Source organism: Centrocercus urophasianus, unplaced genomic scaffold (genome assembly GCF_019232065.1).
Source record: "Centrocercus urophasianus isolate 14NV4802_14NV808 unplaced genomic scaffold, USGS_Curo_1.0 seq_17, whole genome shotgun sequence".
Lineage (NCBI taxonomy): Eukaryota > Metazoa > Chordata > Aves > Galliformes > Phasianidae > Centrocercus > Centrocercus urophasianus.
This window is the reverse complement of record NW_024884722.1, coordinates 21,552,378-21,570,129: the sequence shown is the minus strand read 5'-3', so window position 1 is coordinate 21,570,129 and position 17,752 is coordinate 21,552,378.

Sequence of the window (17,752 nt, the reverse complement as noted above, 5' to 3'; positions counted from 1 at the left end):
AAATGAATTAAAAGCAGAACCTTTTGCCTCCATACCCTATTAGGATAGAAACACCTTCTTAATTTTTCACTTCCCTCATACACAACATTTTCAGATAGTTGAGATTTATACAGGCAGATTTGGCAGCCTTTTCATATAAACTTATACTCAGAAATAAATCAAATCCAGGGCACTCTCTCCAAGAATATGTTATTTGTTATCTGACTAAGTATGTGTTAGTGGATCAGACATAGGAAAGGTATTTCTATTATATCTGTGTTGTTTGGCTATGATTTACTGTGGTATACAATATTATTTTTCATTCTTGATTACACTGTGTATTTTTTTATTGTCTTATGTATTTCAACAAAGTTAGTTACTTGGGAAGCGAAAGAGGTGGTGGGGAGAGAGGGAAGTGTTTGACACATTATCCGAAGGAAAGAAACTGAACCCCATCAGCAGAAGGAGAGGACAAGAAACAATAATCCTGTTAATGCTGAATCACGAGCAACTACCCTTATCTGGAATCAGTCAACAAAAAAAGGCACCTCAGGAGAAAGTATGGGTGAAATTAAAATTTATTACTGGATATCAGCATTAATCCTGCAAAAGTCTCTGAAAGGAAAAGGATTAAATAATCTCAGTAGTAATTTAAAATTTTTCTACCGTCTACTCTAAAGAGGAACTGGAAGGTGTCCGAATTCTTTTGGTAGTTTTAGTGTTCATCCATTTAAAGGCACAGCCTATATGCTTTACATTTGCTGAGAGAGAAATAGCCCTATATTATTATCAGATTCCGTTTTTTATGAGAAAAGACTTTCTCAGCATCCCTCTCTTGGATTTCTTTGTGCATCTTTTGACTGTGCTCATTGAATTCATTCAGTTCTAGAAGATATCTCTCTGAGTCCCAGAGTAGATCCACATTTGGGTCTTAACTCAGGATAGCAGATTCCCCCTCCATCCGCAGATTCAAGACTTGTCCAAAAACACACCTGACATTATTACTCATCCAAAGAAAAGTAGGACTGCTGATTGCAAGAATTCAAGTGATTTTGAGCTAATCCTCTTCAAAACTCAAAACATTAAAAATATATAATTTCCGTAGGAGCATTTGAAGGCAGTCTTATGGAAGGACAAAGGATTAGTTAATTTTTAAGCTCTCCCTCAACAAAGCCATTACAAACTAAAAATTAAATCCAAGATCAAAATTTTCTGTGAGGGTTTGTAATATCATAATAAGACTAATTTATTTGTCCTTCCTCTTTACTCAAGAATTGTGTAAGCAAAAGCAAACTGCAGTAGTGTATAACGTGAAACTTTCAGGTGTCCACTAAAGCACACCATCAACATCAACAGAAGTGCTAGCATCAGTGTCCATAACTTAGTTGATACAAAGTCTAATAGCTTAGTAAATAACCATTTGTGTATACTACAGTAGTTAGCATTCCACATACTTGACACGCTTTTCTTCCTTTTCCTTAGCAAGATTTACTTTCCCCCTCTTTTTAGCCAAGTATAGATTCATAGACCTGTTCACATTATGCTGCATAGTAGGTTTTACTATTATTAGTAGCTAGCATACTATTACATACATACTATTACCTTAACCTGTTCTATTATGTTCCCTTTTTTACCTTGATCAGTTCCCTGCAATTTCAAGACGTGAGCTAGAAAGATTCAGGAAAGACATATGTATATATAGATATATAGGTATATATACACACACATAGCATGAACCAAAACATTTCTAAGCACACCTATCTGCCAAATCGTAAAATATGATATATGCTTTAAAAATAAATGTATGTTAGTCTGGTTGCTGGAGACACTGCAGAAGATAAAACACTTCTTTCAACAACAAATGTGCTAGGAAGAAACTCATATCCTGTGCACTCATGCTTTATTATTTACTGTTTCTATTAAAGTCATTCAGAAAATCCCTTTTGAAACAGCACTGCACAAATTCACATGAAATCATACTGCCCTCAGAGCTCATGGTCTAAAGACAACAATATTATAGTTCCTCAATTCTCATTTAGGCACCTAATGAAGGTCAGATTTTCAAACCACTGGAATCAATGTCTGTGATGTGTACAATCGTATTTCAAAGACCTAGATATGCTGAACTAGTACAACTTTTTTTTTTCTTTTTCCCCCCTCCTTTCCCTTCTGTTCCTCGTCCACTATCAGATTGGCTTCTTAATTGGTTGCATGATAAAGAATTCAACTTCAGAAAAATCTGTCATGGTTTGGACATACCAGGTCTTTCAGACAAGCCAGATTATAACAAGCAGTGCAAACAGTGGTGCAACAAAAGAAGTTTTGAGGTAAAAGGCAGAGAAGACAAGAAAGGCAGAAGAAAGACTAGAAGGCAGAGAAAGACCAGTAAAAGACAGAGAAGAGCATCACAGAGTGGTGGCTAAATTAGTCTCATTTAATTTGCCACTTTGTGCAGTTGCTTGTCTTATTTGTACAGTCTACTTGACCAATGAACTGAATTTTCCCAGAAAAGAAGTGACAAGGTGTCCTGCAGACAAAACAATGATACCACTTGCTAGATCACTCTTTTCAGACTGCAGACGACCAATTTCAGTTTTGCAGTTGAAATCATTATGAATACAAGAAAAGCATCAAAATCTCCTTAGAAGAAAAAGTGTACATTTAATGACTTGGGGCTTGAGAGTAGTGAAGTACTATTACCAGAAATATAGAAACAGAGCAAAGAGAATGTTGAGAGCACAACCACTGAAAGACTGCAGAGCCATCCCTCAAAGATTCTATCTTTTCTAACAATTCTCGTAATCTGCAGGGGAAGTGGGTCATTTGGATAAAAACTGAGTTTAATTTATATGTGCTGTATTTTAACAAAGGTAGTATTACTTAAACACAGTTCCTTGTTTTCATGCCTTACTGGACCGCAGAGTAGAAATAAGATGTGTAACAGATAGTCTTTCCTTTTTATAATACCGAATTTCCATGCCCTTTCCAGTGGAGGATCTCCAACTGCTTAAGAAAGCTTTAAAAGCACTAATGTTCATATTGCCTTTGCAAGGTGAGCCTTTTCTGCACTTCTCACACAGGGAATCAGCAATGATAGGCACATGACAGCCCCAAAGTAACTCAGCATCATCCGTGTAGCAGGGCTGGAAGGGAAGCTGGGTCTCCACTGCTGAATGCCTGGGCTTTGCACACCACAAAATACTCTCACTCTTTCTCTCCCTCTTCCTACTGAAACAGTGAGCTGCATTTCCCAAATCTGAAAGCCTTTGTTCCTTTTTCAGGGCTCTATTACGCTTCTATTGTTGCAGTCTGAAAAAATGTGCAGACATAGCAGACGCATTTCTCATTTAAGGTATGGTACATGTCAGTGTTTATGCTTTTGTTAGCTGGCCTAATTATCATGTGTCCTCTAAAACTCTCTGTTGTAATTACCACTCACCATACTGACACCTACTGCTAAGGAGCGAGCTGATCAGCTGCAGGATTTCTTTAGTCTTGGATCCCGCCAACAAACTGCATGTGACACCAACAGATGTTTCTGGTTTTAAAACAGTGGGAACTTCATGAACTATTTTCCCCAACCTCCCAGGAGCAAATGCCACCATAGTTGAAAAGTTGGAAACGTTTGTCAGGCTCTGAACAAAGCTGTGAACGAATGTTACAGTAATTTACTTCTTCTACAGTTTTTTATTGTCTTTTTTTTTTAATTATTATTTTTAAACAGCAGATGAGACTACAGAAAAGACCATTAGCAATAGCAGTACTGTGTGGGATTTTTCCAGCACAGACTTTATGTTATCTACATATGTGTTACATAACATGGGAAGACAGCTAATGAGAATATCACTCTAGAGAGTACTTCTAACTCTGTCTTTTGTAAGGGATTGCCCATTAACTCTCAGGGCTGCTCTGAGCTGTGTTTGCAGCATAAAGGGAATAGTTTGGCTTGGATTCCATAGTTGTAACCATACAGGAAGAAGGAAGGAAAAAAATCAATAAGTTCAGTGTAAGCAAAGTCAGAGCAACCTTTAAAATAATAAGACAAATCAATTTATTTCTCAAATGTCTTTATTTCCAAATGCCACTGTTTAGTGCTTTCTGCTGTCATTGACCATGACATTTGAGAAAACTTGGCTCCTAGTCATAGCTGCAGCTGAAATTACCATGTAACAACCATGTGAAAAGATTATACATTCACCTAAGTGGAGATCTGCTATAACAACCTTGTCCTGTGAGGTAAAGAGGGTTTAGGAAGAGGCAGAAGGCAAGAACGACAAGTTTTAAATATGGACAGAAAAGCCCTACTTTATTGCTGTATACAACGAAAAGTAATTACAGAGAAAAATGAAAGCTGCTTCTTGCTGTTAGCAGGAAGAATAAGGGAATTCTGTTCCTTTTTAAAGCTTGGAGTCCATTTTGATATAATTGGTTCCAGAATTATTTATGACATTAATTGCTGCATTATCGACTGCCTGTCAGCTCTTCTGGCAGTTAGTCCATCTTTCTTACCACAGAAAGCTAGCTCAGCCCAAACTAGACTGACAAGCTAATTATACCCATCTTCCCCTTCAATGACAAATGCTGCTCATCGGAAACCTTTCTAGAAATAAGCTTTCATTCTTTCTCCTTTTTCCTGAGCCAGACACAACCGATATCTCAAGGTACAGATCACAGCTGAAACTCTGCTCACAGGGCTATTAGCTCTGAACATCTCACTTGAGCCAAAAAACCTAAGCATCTTATGTTATCAAACTGTATGTCATTCCCTGATGCTGGTTTTCAGTGGATGTGCACTGGGCCATACCTGTCACTCAAAACTGTGGCAGATGGAGCGAACCTGACTGCATTAGCTGGGCCCTTCTTAACAGCTGAGGCAGCCCTCTGACAGCAATTCCAAAACTCAAAAGAAAGACTTTGTATTTTCCTTATGTAAGCTTCCAGAATCAATATTTTACAGTTTTTATTTTCCTTTATTTCACGAAGGGAGGGTGACATTACTAAGAAGAAATGTTTCTTTGGGGAAGAAGAATGGATCAGAAGCACTACTGCAAGGCTGAAAAAGAGGGGAAATACAAGAAGAAAGGAGAGGACCTGGTCAGCTCCCCTGCATGGGAATTCAGGTCTGTGTAGCCCAGTGCCTTGAACATGTGCAGGGTCTCTTTGTTATTGTGCCATATGTAAGCTAGCAACAATTCCCACACACCACCAACTCCAAGGCAAGTGGCTTGGACTGTTACTTGGTCTCTTTTTCAATATTGTGGTTGAAACCATAAAGATTTAAAACATCTGTGATTTGTTTTTCTTTTTCTTTCTTTCTTTCTTTCTTTCTTTTTTTTTTCTTTTTTTTTTTTTTTTTTTTTTTTTTCCTGTTATTGTAATGGTTAGGCTTTGAAACACCTACATACTTTAAAAAATTTGCCAGTTCTTAACAAATTTGGGTATCACTTATATAGAGGGATGGGTAATAAAAATAATGATAATAACAACATTGGCCTGCACTCCTCAGTATCTATTGTTTTGCACTCCAGTTCACTTCCATTTCTCTGTAAGAATTTGAAGTAAATGCGTTGGCTCGTAGCTGGACAAAGATTCAGTGCCTATTCCAGATGGAAACAACCATATACATACCAGATATATGATAAAGCTGATATAGAGCGAATTTCAGTCAAGTTTTTACAGAACAAGATTCAGCACTACAGTTGTTACTAGCAGGCATCCCCTCACATACAGTCGCCAAATAAAAGCTAAGTTCTGAATTACACCCCAGCCTAGAGGAAGAACTTTCAGAACAGAAGGTGGCAGTGCAATGCAAGATGGCTGCTATGACCATCACCTAAGCCTGCTTTTCAGTGCATTCCATATGACAACAATCAGAAGCACAAAAGTGAATTTCAATTAAATAAAATTGATGTCAGTATTTCAACAGGTCTACAGTAAAAAATGACTGTGGACGTTTGCAGTTGCAGTGGTAAATTTTCATTTTGTTTATCTGCAAAAAATGATACGTATCTGCATAAATGGTAAGAAAGCTGATTTCAGTGAGCAAGGGCTGCCTTGGTTTACATCCTGTCCTTTTCAGAGCATATCTGAAATCCTTATTTCAGAAAACACTTGCTTGGACTGAACCAGCTCCCAGGGGTGAACAGCAAGTTGCCAGGCAAAGTGGGGGCAGTAGTTGACTAGAAGTCTTGTGCATTTTACACTTTGTCTAGCTAAACTCCACCAGAAAATCAGTACATAAATTGAGTTTGAAGCTTTACAAATTGGATATTTAAACCACTCCACACCTATAAATTGTGCAGTGCTGGAGGCCATTCTTCTTTAGTCACTATTCTTTCATGACCTAGTGGAAAGAATTCAGCATTTTATAAACAGAGTAACTATTTGCTAAAATACTGTGGAAAAAGTAAGAAAAAAGGAAGTCATATAAACAGTAGGCGAAGCAGCAAAGTTTTTGTCAGTGCTTTGTGTTTTCTGTTCTAATGCACATATTGTTTCGAGCAGAAAGCTACTGTATTTATGGGGTTCCTAAGATTTCGAGAAGATATGAAATGTGTTCTTTGCATTTTTATAACTTTTTTGAAATCAGACCAATTCTAGCACTAAGGATCTCTTCTAATGTTATGAAATACAAACACAGTTATTTCATTTTATCACACCCAATGTAAAATATATCATACTCTTATTTAACACAGAGAAAAACTGTAGCAAAAACAAATGATTACTCATGAGATTGAGATGAACTCTGTCTGTGAGATGTAAATTGCTTATAAATGCAGTAAGACCTTTTTTTTTTTTTTTTTTTGTGCTGGCTTTCTGAGAGCATATAAAGGACCAGCCACCAGGAAATTATTATTAATGTGATATATTAATGTGATATATTATATCACTACAAGTTGTTGATTTTTTTTTCCCTGAATAAACCTGGACTTTTTTTTTCCTATCATCTATCATGCATCATTCTTTCCTTTCATCTCACTGACCATAATTCAGGTAGCTGATACGAAGTTTTCTACATTTTTATGTTCGTGTTGAATTGGTCTTTATAAAGTTTATTCACAGTAAGCATTAAGCAAGTCTGTAGAACACGAAGTAATCCAAAACAGGAAAATATTTTTTTCCTGCAAAACCATCAGTAAATATATGAAGTAATATTCAGACAGCATGTCAGCATTTCTGCCCAATAGTATAATGAGGTAATAAGTTATTTCAAGAGCACAAAGAATAGTAGCCCACTGAATTTTCATTTGTAGAGGTTAAACGAACAGCATTATGCTTTAAAAGAATGCCTTCCACAACCAAAATCAGTGTATGCTTTAAGGACTCACTGACAGCTGAAATAAAGTCAGTAGGGCTTGTATACTGCTGACCTTGATAGCTTTTCTGTTTAAAACATTTTAAAGGTACATGTACAACAACATTGGAGAGGGAGGAAAAAAAGAAAGCAAATGCCAGAAGATCTAATAGAAGCAAGATGCATTTCTTTTTGACTTCTAATTAATCAAGATAACATCTCTTTCAGCTATTAGACAGTAAAATCAATAACCTGGGCAGTCTGACTGCCAGTTAGACTTATACGCCAACACCTATTATTGGCAAAACTGTGATGTATTTAACCATTTCATCCTTTATTATATTAAAAAAGGCAACCAATCTCTGTGAGAGAGTACAGAAGATAGTCCAGCACCACAGCAAGTTGTTTTCCCATCCGCGGGCAAATTTTCCACCACTGCCCCTGCATTCCTGCTCCTTCCTAATACCTTTTTGTAACTGCTATTTTGCTTTACTGGAGTGACCACTACAGAAATAAATCAACACAAAGTACCCCAAACCTCACTACCAAATGTTAAAGGAATGTGTAAATTTGTTTCTTCTGAAAATCAGTGGCACCCTGAGTGAAGCAGCACTTGGAGTAATGCTGCTATAAGCACTAGAAAAACAGTGCAAAAGAAGAGGTAGCACCTGAGCATAAAGAGGCAGACCTCAGAAAGGCTAATCATTACAGTGGTTTCATTTCAGAGGCAAGTTAAATAGATTCTTTTACATAAACTGCCTATCTTGAGGTCCTGCAACCTCTTCCCTTGGTCAATAATCCCATTAAAGTCCATGACATTCCTATCCAAGTGCCAAATCCAGAAATCTTTTTTCTCATTAATTAGCTCATTTCCCAAGCAATCTCATTGAATTTAGATTCTTTAATCAATGCAGACAAAAATGGCCAATTCCCAAAAGAAGAAAAGATCCAAGCTGTTTTATCTACTTTTAGGAAAGCTTTCAGGCTTTTGCACATCTTCATTTATGAGGCAAAAGATTTTTCTGAGACTGACATCTTGAAGGCCTTAAAAACTTTGGAACTGCTCTTCTCTTCACTAGCCAGGCAACTAACCAGCACTAGAATCAAGGGTCTTCAACAGACCAGGAAAACCAATTAAGTCCATTTTGGACCTGCAGTTAAGGCAGAATCTGGTCCAAAATGCAGTGAATTACTGCTGTACAGTATAAAATTCTTTTCCTTCCACTTCACTAACAAAGACTATTTTCCAACTGAATTTCTGTATAACTAGGTTTAACACTTCAAGTTTTCCATCTATAGATTAAATAAATAAAAATTTTCAAAGTATTCTTAGAAATAGAAATAGAATGTACAAGTCTAGGAAATGGCACTATGGAGTGGCCCCGGCACACTTTATGGGGCTGTTTATTTTCATTCCTTCTCAGAGTTAGCCATTAAAAGAACATCTGAAGCCAAAAATGTTGCTAAAAAGGACTGGATCTTGGACTGTAATTGGCACAGGATATGTAAAAAGCAACATTGCTCAACACATTCAATCAAATTACTTCGCATTTGCATATTTAAAAAGAGCACTACAAATGGACCAGTAATTATGATATTGAAGTGTTTTTATGCTATATTTGTCTTTTTCTATTATGCACAGTGATCAGATGTAGAGTTAATTACACTTAATAATGACAATTATGGCTTTATTTTACAAGCTAGCAAATGAACTCAATCAGACGAATGCTATTCGAGTTATAACAGAAGAGAAATACCTAAAATCAACATTGCTCTCTAGGGTTCTTTTGACTTATCTTCCTTTGCAGTGCCAATGATCCATTGCAAAGTGTGGGGTAACTCCCATTAAGGCAAATAAGAAAACTCTTACATAACATACACTCCAGCTTACATAAATGCTCTGGAATTATCTTGCAAAACAAACAAACAAACAAGCAAACAAAAAACAAGACAAAAAGAAACACCACCATCAACAAAAGGAGTTTCTGTTATGGGGAGAAATAATGAAATTTTTTGCATAATTGACAGCAAAAGAAGTTCTGCACGAGACAAAAAACAAATGGATGAAACCTGACACTGTAATTCAAATGAAGCTGTTCTGAACTTTCATCTAATTTCTTTGAACTAATTCCTCCATTATGATAAAGAATAACCAAACCCTGTATTCAATAGTAGGTGATGCACAATGAAGAAAAATACTTAGGAATGGACCTTCTGCCACAACCTCATCTCTGCTCCATGGAACACAGTGACTAACAATGATCATTAAACACTTATATGTGATTTATGAAGATTGCCAACTATAGTCACAAATATTTAAAAGACTGGTTTAAAAATATATTTCCAACCACTCTGACTTTCTTACTGCTCATCATTATCATTACTATAAGAGCATGAGGCATTCCCCATGCTTTAACCCCTACAATATTCTTCTTACTAATTCATGTGTCTGTTTTTACTTCATAATTTCAATGTGTCTAAGAATGTAACACATACAAAAACCTTGCCAGAACTAGATATTTCCAGACTATAAGCAGCTTAGCAGGAAGATATTATCCAAAAGTGAAGAGAACCTACAATCTCAGTCTCCCATTCTAATTCCTTTCTGAACCAACTGTGGTGAACAACCACTCAGTACCAGTTTGTGCTAATAGTCAAAACTAGCTGAAAGTTTTCCAAGAAATCCCTGTCTTTTTTGTACTGGGGAGCCCAGAACTGGACACAGTACTCCAGATGAGGCCTTACCAGAGCAGAGTAGATTGGGAGGATCACCTCCCTCGACCTGCTGGCCACGCTCTTTTTAATGCACCCCAGAATGCCATTGGCTTTTTTGGCCACAAGGGCACACTGCTGCTCATGGCCAACCTGTCATCCACAGGACACCCAGGTCCCTCTCTGCAGAGCTCCTCTCCAGCAGGTCATCCCCCAACCTGTACCGGTGCATGCAATTATTCCTCCCTAGATGCAAGACTCTGCATCTGCTTTTGTTAAACCTCATCTGGTTTCTTACTGCCCAGCTTTCCAGACTGTCCAGGTCTCGCTGAATGGCAGCACAGCCTTCAGATGTGTCAGCCAATCCTCCCAACTTCATATCATCAGCAAACTTGCTGAGGGTGGCCACTATCCCCTCATCAAGGTCATTGATGAAGATGCTGAACAAGACCAGACCCAGCACCAACTCCTGAGAAACACCGCTAATTACAGGTCAACCAGACTCTGCACTGCCAATACGACCCTCTGTGCTCTGCCAGTCATCCAGTTCTCAACCCACCTCACTGTCCACTCATTTATGCCACGCTTCTTCGGCTTTGTTATCTCCATAGTTCTTGACTACATATCTCTGAAGAGGAGAATTTTGGAGGCAAACTCCACCTTCCAGAGGAGTTCCACTTTACCTGTCTTATGCAGAAAGACAGACTCAAAGATCATCTTTTCCCCTGCACTGGTATTAAGGCAGATTATCTTCTGTACAGACTCCCTATGGGCAGCATCTACCTGCTTTGTCCGTCAGCAATACTGGTACCTGCTGCAACCTCACCACTGAACTATGTGCTTAGCCTTTCCTTTAGTTTAGACACAACAATAGGTTCGCCCAGCGAATCCCTCATAAACATACCCTTCAAGGCATAAGAAATGATGAAATGGAGGAGTCTAATTCTGAGCATCCTTTTCTTCCAGAGGGCACCCAAGTCAAGCAAGTTTGAATGTCAGTGTAGCTGATATTAAGGCTGTCATAGAGAGAAACATTCAGAGTCCAGGTCTATATTAGCATGCCAACTTGACTTCTCCTAAAGCTATTTTTCATGTGAGGTTAAAAAAAGGGAGATCTTCAATGATTTATCATTTTCATATTTCCAACTCAAGATAGAAGTACGGTAATGTTTGTTTGTTTTTACAATGTTTTCTACTTTTAGCTGTATTTTTGGGAGGAAAGTGAAGAAGACTGTTTAAAAAATGTTTTTAAATCTCAGACAACAAAACAGCATTCCTCTAAATTAACAAAATGGATAGATTTAAGGCAACAAACAAATTTATCTGCCAATCCTCTCATTAAGCTGAACAAAAAATGTAAACACATTCATTCATTGAAACTTCTCTTCCTCCACCGTAACATCTATAATGTCTGTTTTAATATACAGAAGGAAATACTGTTAAACCCATGCTTGATTTATCACTGTGCCTAGGTAGCCAAAAGATTTAAGCAGAAACCATTCCAATAGCCTGTAGGTACCTCTGACTTTTTAATATAAAAGAGTTTTTTTTTCCACTTTGACTTGCCAGAGGATTCGCATTATCAGAGGCTGATTGTATTTGGAAAATGCTAAAATTGAATCCTCTGTACTCACCTCCCAGGCTGTTAAAGAGAAAAGTAGCCCCTATGTTAAACTGGAAGCTAGATGAGGAGTAGGCAGACATCCACTGCAATCAATGACAAGCTAATGGGCTGCTGACCATAAATTCTCTGGAAAACTTGACATGAAGCTCTTGATTCAAGTGATCTTTGCTGCAATCCTTGAGCCATTTCAAACAATCAGTTTTATTTACAGAAAATTTGGGGGCCAGCATTAAGAGATGCACTACTTCAAAGAAAGTCATCTTGATAGCTTAACATGATTATACCTTGCAAGGAATGTTATTTTCAGTTGTCTGCACCTTTACAAGGATGCAATCAAAAAAGCAAGTTGTAAAATATCCAGAGTTATAGAATCAATAAATCAATAAATTTTACTCTTTGGTACAATAATCATAATTATTGGCTGGATTCTCAGCTAGTGTTAATAAATAACAGGGAGGCATGCAAGACAAGTTGCTTCATCAGCGTCTGAAGCTTTGCAGTATTTATTCATTTTGATTATTAAGGAGTTTCTTTGGCAAGTCAATACTATTTCTGAGTACACAGTTCATGTGTTTGGGTCACCCTTACAGAAAGCTTGAAAGACTTATCCTTCTGACTTGGGGGAAGATTTCCAGAAAAAAGGGTGCTGACCTCCTGTCTGCCTACTTGGTGGCTGGTAAATGTTAGCACAGCTTGATAATATCAATTAGACTGGGAAGCTTTATTTTAAGCTTTCTGAACTATCACTACTGCCTGTGTCCACTTGTCTTTTTTATTCTCTAGATGTGCCATGACAAGTATTAAATGCGACACACACCAAACTTTGAATGTCCCGCAGCCAGTTCCAATGGCTCGGATGCTGTCATTTCGAGCTACATCAGGAGCAGTGGCTCAATGGCTGCATCTGTGACACATGTCAGAAACTTTTAAATGTCTGCTCTTTTTTTCATCAGGATGCTTCTGTATCCTAGCTGGGGAAGAGATGACATTTTGTGTTTGGGTGGAACTTGTTGTAGCTCCCTCTTCCTGCCTCCTCTAACTGTCAGCCTGAGTTTCCCCTAAACATATCAAAATGCAGGCAAATAAACCTTGTCATTTAGAAATATATTCGGTAGTAACCATGCTTGAAAACAATGTTTTAGGAGGAACTTGGGCACATTTTCTCATAGAATGATGCGCTACACAAAACACAGCGCTAGGCTATTTCTGACCTTTGTTATGTGCCGCCTTAGAAGATTGATGTGCACAACTCAGATACACATGAATTCCTTAATGTTTCTGTTCTTTTTCCATTAAAGTGGAATAATTTGGCATATAAAATACACAGTACAATAGGGTGCTTTTTCCAAGGCTTGGTAGAATTAATATTTTGATAAGAATATAAACTGTAAAGGTAGAAAATTGATCTGCTAATGGATAATAAGGGGTAACAGGGCGGGACTCCAGGAGTTGAAAACCCAGTTCAGAAGATCAGAGCAGTCTTACATAATAATCAATTACATATATGTAATTCTGTAATATCACATTGGGGTTTCTTTGTCTTTTAAAATTAAAACGAACAAAAACACTAAATCTGGACTCTTTCATTATGACGTTTTCCTTTTGGGTTTAATTGGTACAGCCATTTTTCTTTCTTTCCCCGGCAGCGTGAGTTCTTCAGATTCTCCTGGAGTTATTTGTGACTGTGTATGGGCAGCCAGACATGTTTCACACAGTTAAGCACTGTGTAATTTTACTCTGGGGCTCTCTTTGCCCATTTCATCTGGCAGTGTTTCAGTCAAATTTGACTAGCAGTTGGACATACAAAAATTTTAGCTTATTAAAATATTTATTTGGGCTCCTAGTTAAGCTTCTTATTAAAAAAAATAATCAAGAAGAGAGATGCAATGGTGGCACATGAGCTAGAACATATGTGCAAATTTGCAATTTAATCATGTGTTTTTGAATACATATCATAGAGGCAAAGATTCCCACTAGTACTAGATAAATCCTCTAGAGGGATTCTAGGGATAGTGATTGCTTTATAGGGGAACCATTCTGCCCATTTACATCTGACAGCAAAGAAAGCAGGACTCAGATGTGAGATGGACATTTAGCAGAGGGTAACCTGAGACATTGTAGAGAGCATTACCAATCCTAAAAAGCTATCTACTCTTGCTCTGGGATAGGTGAGTGATTCACTCCTCAGTGCCGCACCCAGCATTTGCTGGGTACACACCACAACGTGCATTCAACCCTGACATTCAGATATTGTTGTTTGGTTTTGTGTTTAACTCTGAGGCACTGGATCACCATTTATTTCTTTACTAGATGGAAGACCATCATTGCAAGCAAAATTTCTTTAACTTCTACTAAACTCCAAATAAGTTATTTTTTAAGCAAATGCTGCCTTGATGCTCTGAAGTTCAAATAAAAAAAGTTGATTTTAAACAAATAACCAGAATTATACTGCATAGAGTCAAGAATTTTCTTTAGTATTCAACGTAAGAGGAGAACTGGTGAGTGAGAGACAGAAAGAAAGGTATAAAGGACCAGAATATACTTGCTATTTTCAATTGTGCATCACTGGTTAAGGAACGAGAAATAAGATTCCCAGACTTATTATGATGCTTCCTTTCTTCTCCGAGGGTATAAGGAGAGATGCAGTCATCAGGATAGGAGACTTCTTATAAAAGATAGCATTCTGCATTAGCCAAGAGCTACTTCAATTTATGGAATCATGACACAGCCCTGATTTCGAAAGCAAACAAAACCACAGGTTTGTAGAGATATTTTCAAGCACATTGGATAGAAGGATGAGAACAATATTCTGAAAATATGGCCTCAAACTCAAATTGCTCAAAAAATTTATAACTGTTATCATTGTTATTTATGTTGCAATACCCTTAGGGATGAAGTGTAACAATGACATTAACAGTGGCATTTATTTGGAATTTAATTTTTTTTTTTTTTAAAGGGGGTTAAAGTAGAAAGTTTTGTACAAAATAAAAACAGAGTGAAAATGAAATTATTGTGATATCTTCTTGAAACAGAGATGACAGGAATGTTTTAGTTAATTTAGTCTCAGCATCCTATCAGATAAGGGCATGTTACCATCTACACTTTCCCAATATGGAAATAGAATCATATATTTTTTATTTTAGTAGCTTTCAAAAGTAAACCACTAAAACAAGCACAAACTGAAACCACCTCTCCTGTTGAATAGTCCTCAAATCTAGACTTCTACCTTCTTGTAAAAAAATAAAATAAAATAAATCCATATGTTAGAAAAGTCTGGAGGTCTGGAAAGTTTGCTCAGTTTTCAGAAAGCGTGTCTGGCTTTTCAATTCAGTAAAATGAGAACTGCAGTTTTAAAAACCAAATGACAAATGTAACAGAATGTCTTGTAGACCAAATCCACCATGCTTTCATTGGAGTAAAATCCACACACCAAAAACATCAGATCTAACTAAGTGCTTAAGAATAATTACTTCTGGAATAGACTAAACTTCTGTAAAATAATATTAATTTCCATTCTGATAGATAACAGTGTTTCAACTGGAAAACCCTCCAGGAATTTATCAGCCAGCCGCTGCCTCAGAACTAAAAATCTGGGCTTTATTCTTACAACTGATGATAGACATTCATATTTTTATACTGCATATTCTGGTTCTTTATGTCAAAGAGCATGATTTTCCTTTTTTTTTTTTTTTTTTTTTTTTTTTTTTTTTTTTTTTTTTTTTTTTTTTTTGATGCCTCATTAGAAAATTCAAATAATTCCAGCATTAAGCTGAAACTTGTGCTTGCTTCCATATTACCACTGAGTGCTCCTTGATGAGAGTGAATGCATATACAGCGCAAAATATGCAAGACTACTGCATCCTATTCCTGGCTTCGTTAGCTCAAAGCAGATCTGTTTTTTTCTTTTTAAACTGCATGTGTATTCCTGTGTTTTGTGGTATTTGCTCTTACTGCCATTGATATTGAAAGCTTTGCTCCTGACATGAAAGGGAAGAGGATAAGACTCAGAATGTGCTTATACTGTAAACTTGTGATTAACATTAACAGCTGGTAGGTTTTTTACTCCTAAGCCTCATAAATACAGCTGAAAAAGCATTTATCTGAAAGTGGAAAATGAGGGCTTAGCTAGATCTGTGCAAAGCTTTCATAATGAAAGCCAGAACTAGCCTGATTTGGGAGACTTGCTAGAGGTTTGACATTCAGGCCAGGTTTGCTAACCCCTCAGCGAATGTAGCTGATTTACAGTTCCAGGTGAAAACCACTTACAGCTCAGTAGTGGTTTTGGCTGAACAACACTTTCAGCTTCTGCTCAAAACTGAAACTTACTGGGTGTGAATCCACAATAACCAAAACTTATTTAAAAAAGAAATAAAAATAAAAAAATTGGCATGGGCATCACATGAACGGAAAACACCCAACTCTGAGAAACCAAGTGCAACGAGCAGTAGCTGGGGGGAAGGTATGTTAGATATTATAGATATTGCAGCTCCACCTTCATGTGAAGTAATGGCCAAAGAGGTGTGTAATTAGTGGAACTAAAACTAAACGCATCAGGCACCAGTTGATAACTTTAGTTTATCTGTATTTCCAAGCTCACTAACAATTCAATTGCCTTTTGTAATATCCACATTGTAGAGTAGGTGGTGATTTGGTGGTTTGGGAAGTAGCCAAGGAAACAGACTCGAAGTACAGTGAACTTTCTTCCAAAATTGATGTTGAAATTTGGCTACCTGAAACACATTACAAGTCATGGCTAAATCAGTAGAGTATTAAAAAGGAAATGATCTTGAGCAGAGAAGTTTTTCTTTTCCCCTCTCCTGCATTGTAATCCTCTGACCAACCCTAAATAGACTACTAAGCTAAAGGAAATTAAAGAAAAGATGAATAAAAAAAACCTCAAGCTGAGCCAAATTCATCCCCAGTGTAGCTTAGCTCAAGTAGAGTTAAGTCAATGGAGTTCCACCAGGGATGAATTTGGCTTATTGTCAAAAGGAAATGAAGCAACTGTGCCCTCATTTACAGCTATCAACTTAAACAGAAATTTCATTATATGGGAATTTCTGAAAACAATTCCTAGGTAAAAAGAAAATTACTGAGGTTGAACAGCATGTGTGTTTGAAAATTCCCTGAAGTCCACAACTGTCCCCTGACTTGATATATACACTAAATGCTGAATAACTGGATGCAAACATTGTTGCAAAGGTCTTTTAAAATCAGAGAAGCCTATAAAATGTATAAGCAGCTTGTATTCAGATATATTAACCTTTCTTTGTTTTCCCTGTATTTAACCTTAAATACTGGACTGCAAGAAATAGTGTTAATTTAAAAGTAACAGTGAAACTGCAAATAAAAGTTATACCAGCTGTATCAACTTCAGTTAGATATTCTTTTTTTTTTAATTATTGTTTATTTTTCTCTACACAAATTTAAAATTAATATAAAACTTGGTTTTGCATTGGCAGCAAAACATTCAATTAGAATGTAAAGTATTTCCAAGAAATCTTAAACTTGCGCTGTGAGGATGTTTAGAACGTACTTAGAAACTTACTCTCACAGCCGTAACATTGCATGGAACGCGATAAGATAGAATACACTTTTACATTATAATCTATGAACACAAACAACTTGGAACTAAATATATTTTCCAACATGCTGTTCCCTTAAAATGCTAAGGATGTTGAGATGATGATGATATTTTGTGAATGTGCCATGACCATGACTTAGTTTGTCCTTAAAAATATCTGCTCCTTGAAGGCTTGTGAAAATCCTGATCTGAAACCTTAATCTAATTGTCAGCAACTCTAAGAAAGGGTCAGCTCCAGGTTGACAACACTACCAGAGGCAAGTCCACAAGAGTCACCTAACCTAAAAGGTAACTTTTAGAAAGATTCAGTTATTTAGTATCATGCATGGAAAAGATATTAATTCAAGTAAATCTGATGAGATAGAAGTGGTGGGTGTATCTTGCACATTCTCACATTACAAATGCCAAATAAAATACTCATAAGATTTTTTAAGAACAAGTTAAAAATGGTTGGAAGAAGTCATTTTTTTGTGGACCTGTCTGAGATCTTTGTAGTCTTTTCTAATAATATCAGAAGTAAAATGAGTATTAACTGTAGGTAAGACAATAGTCTCTAACT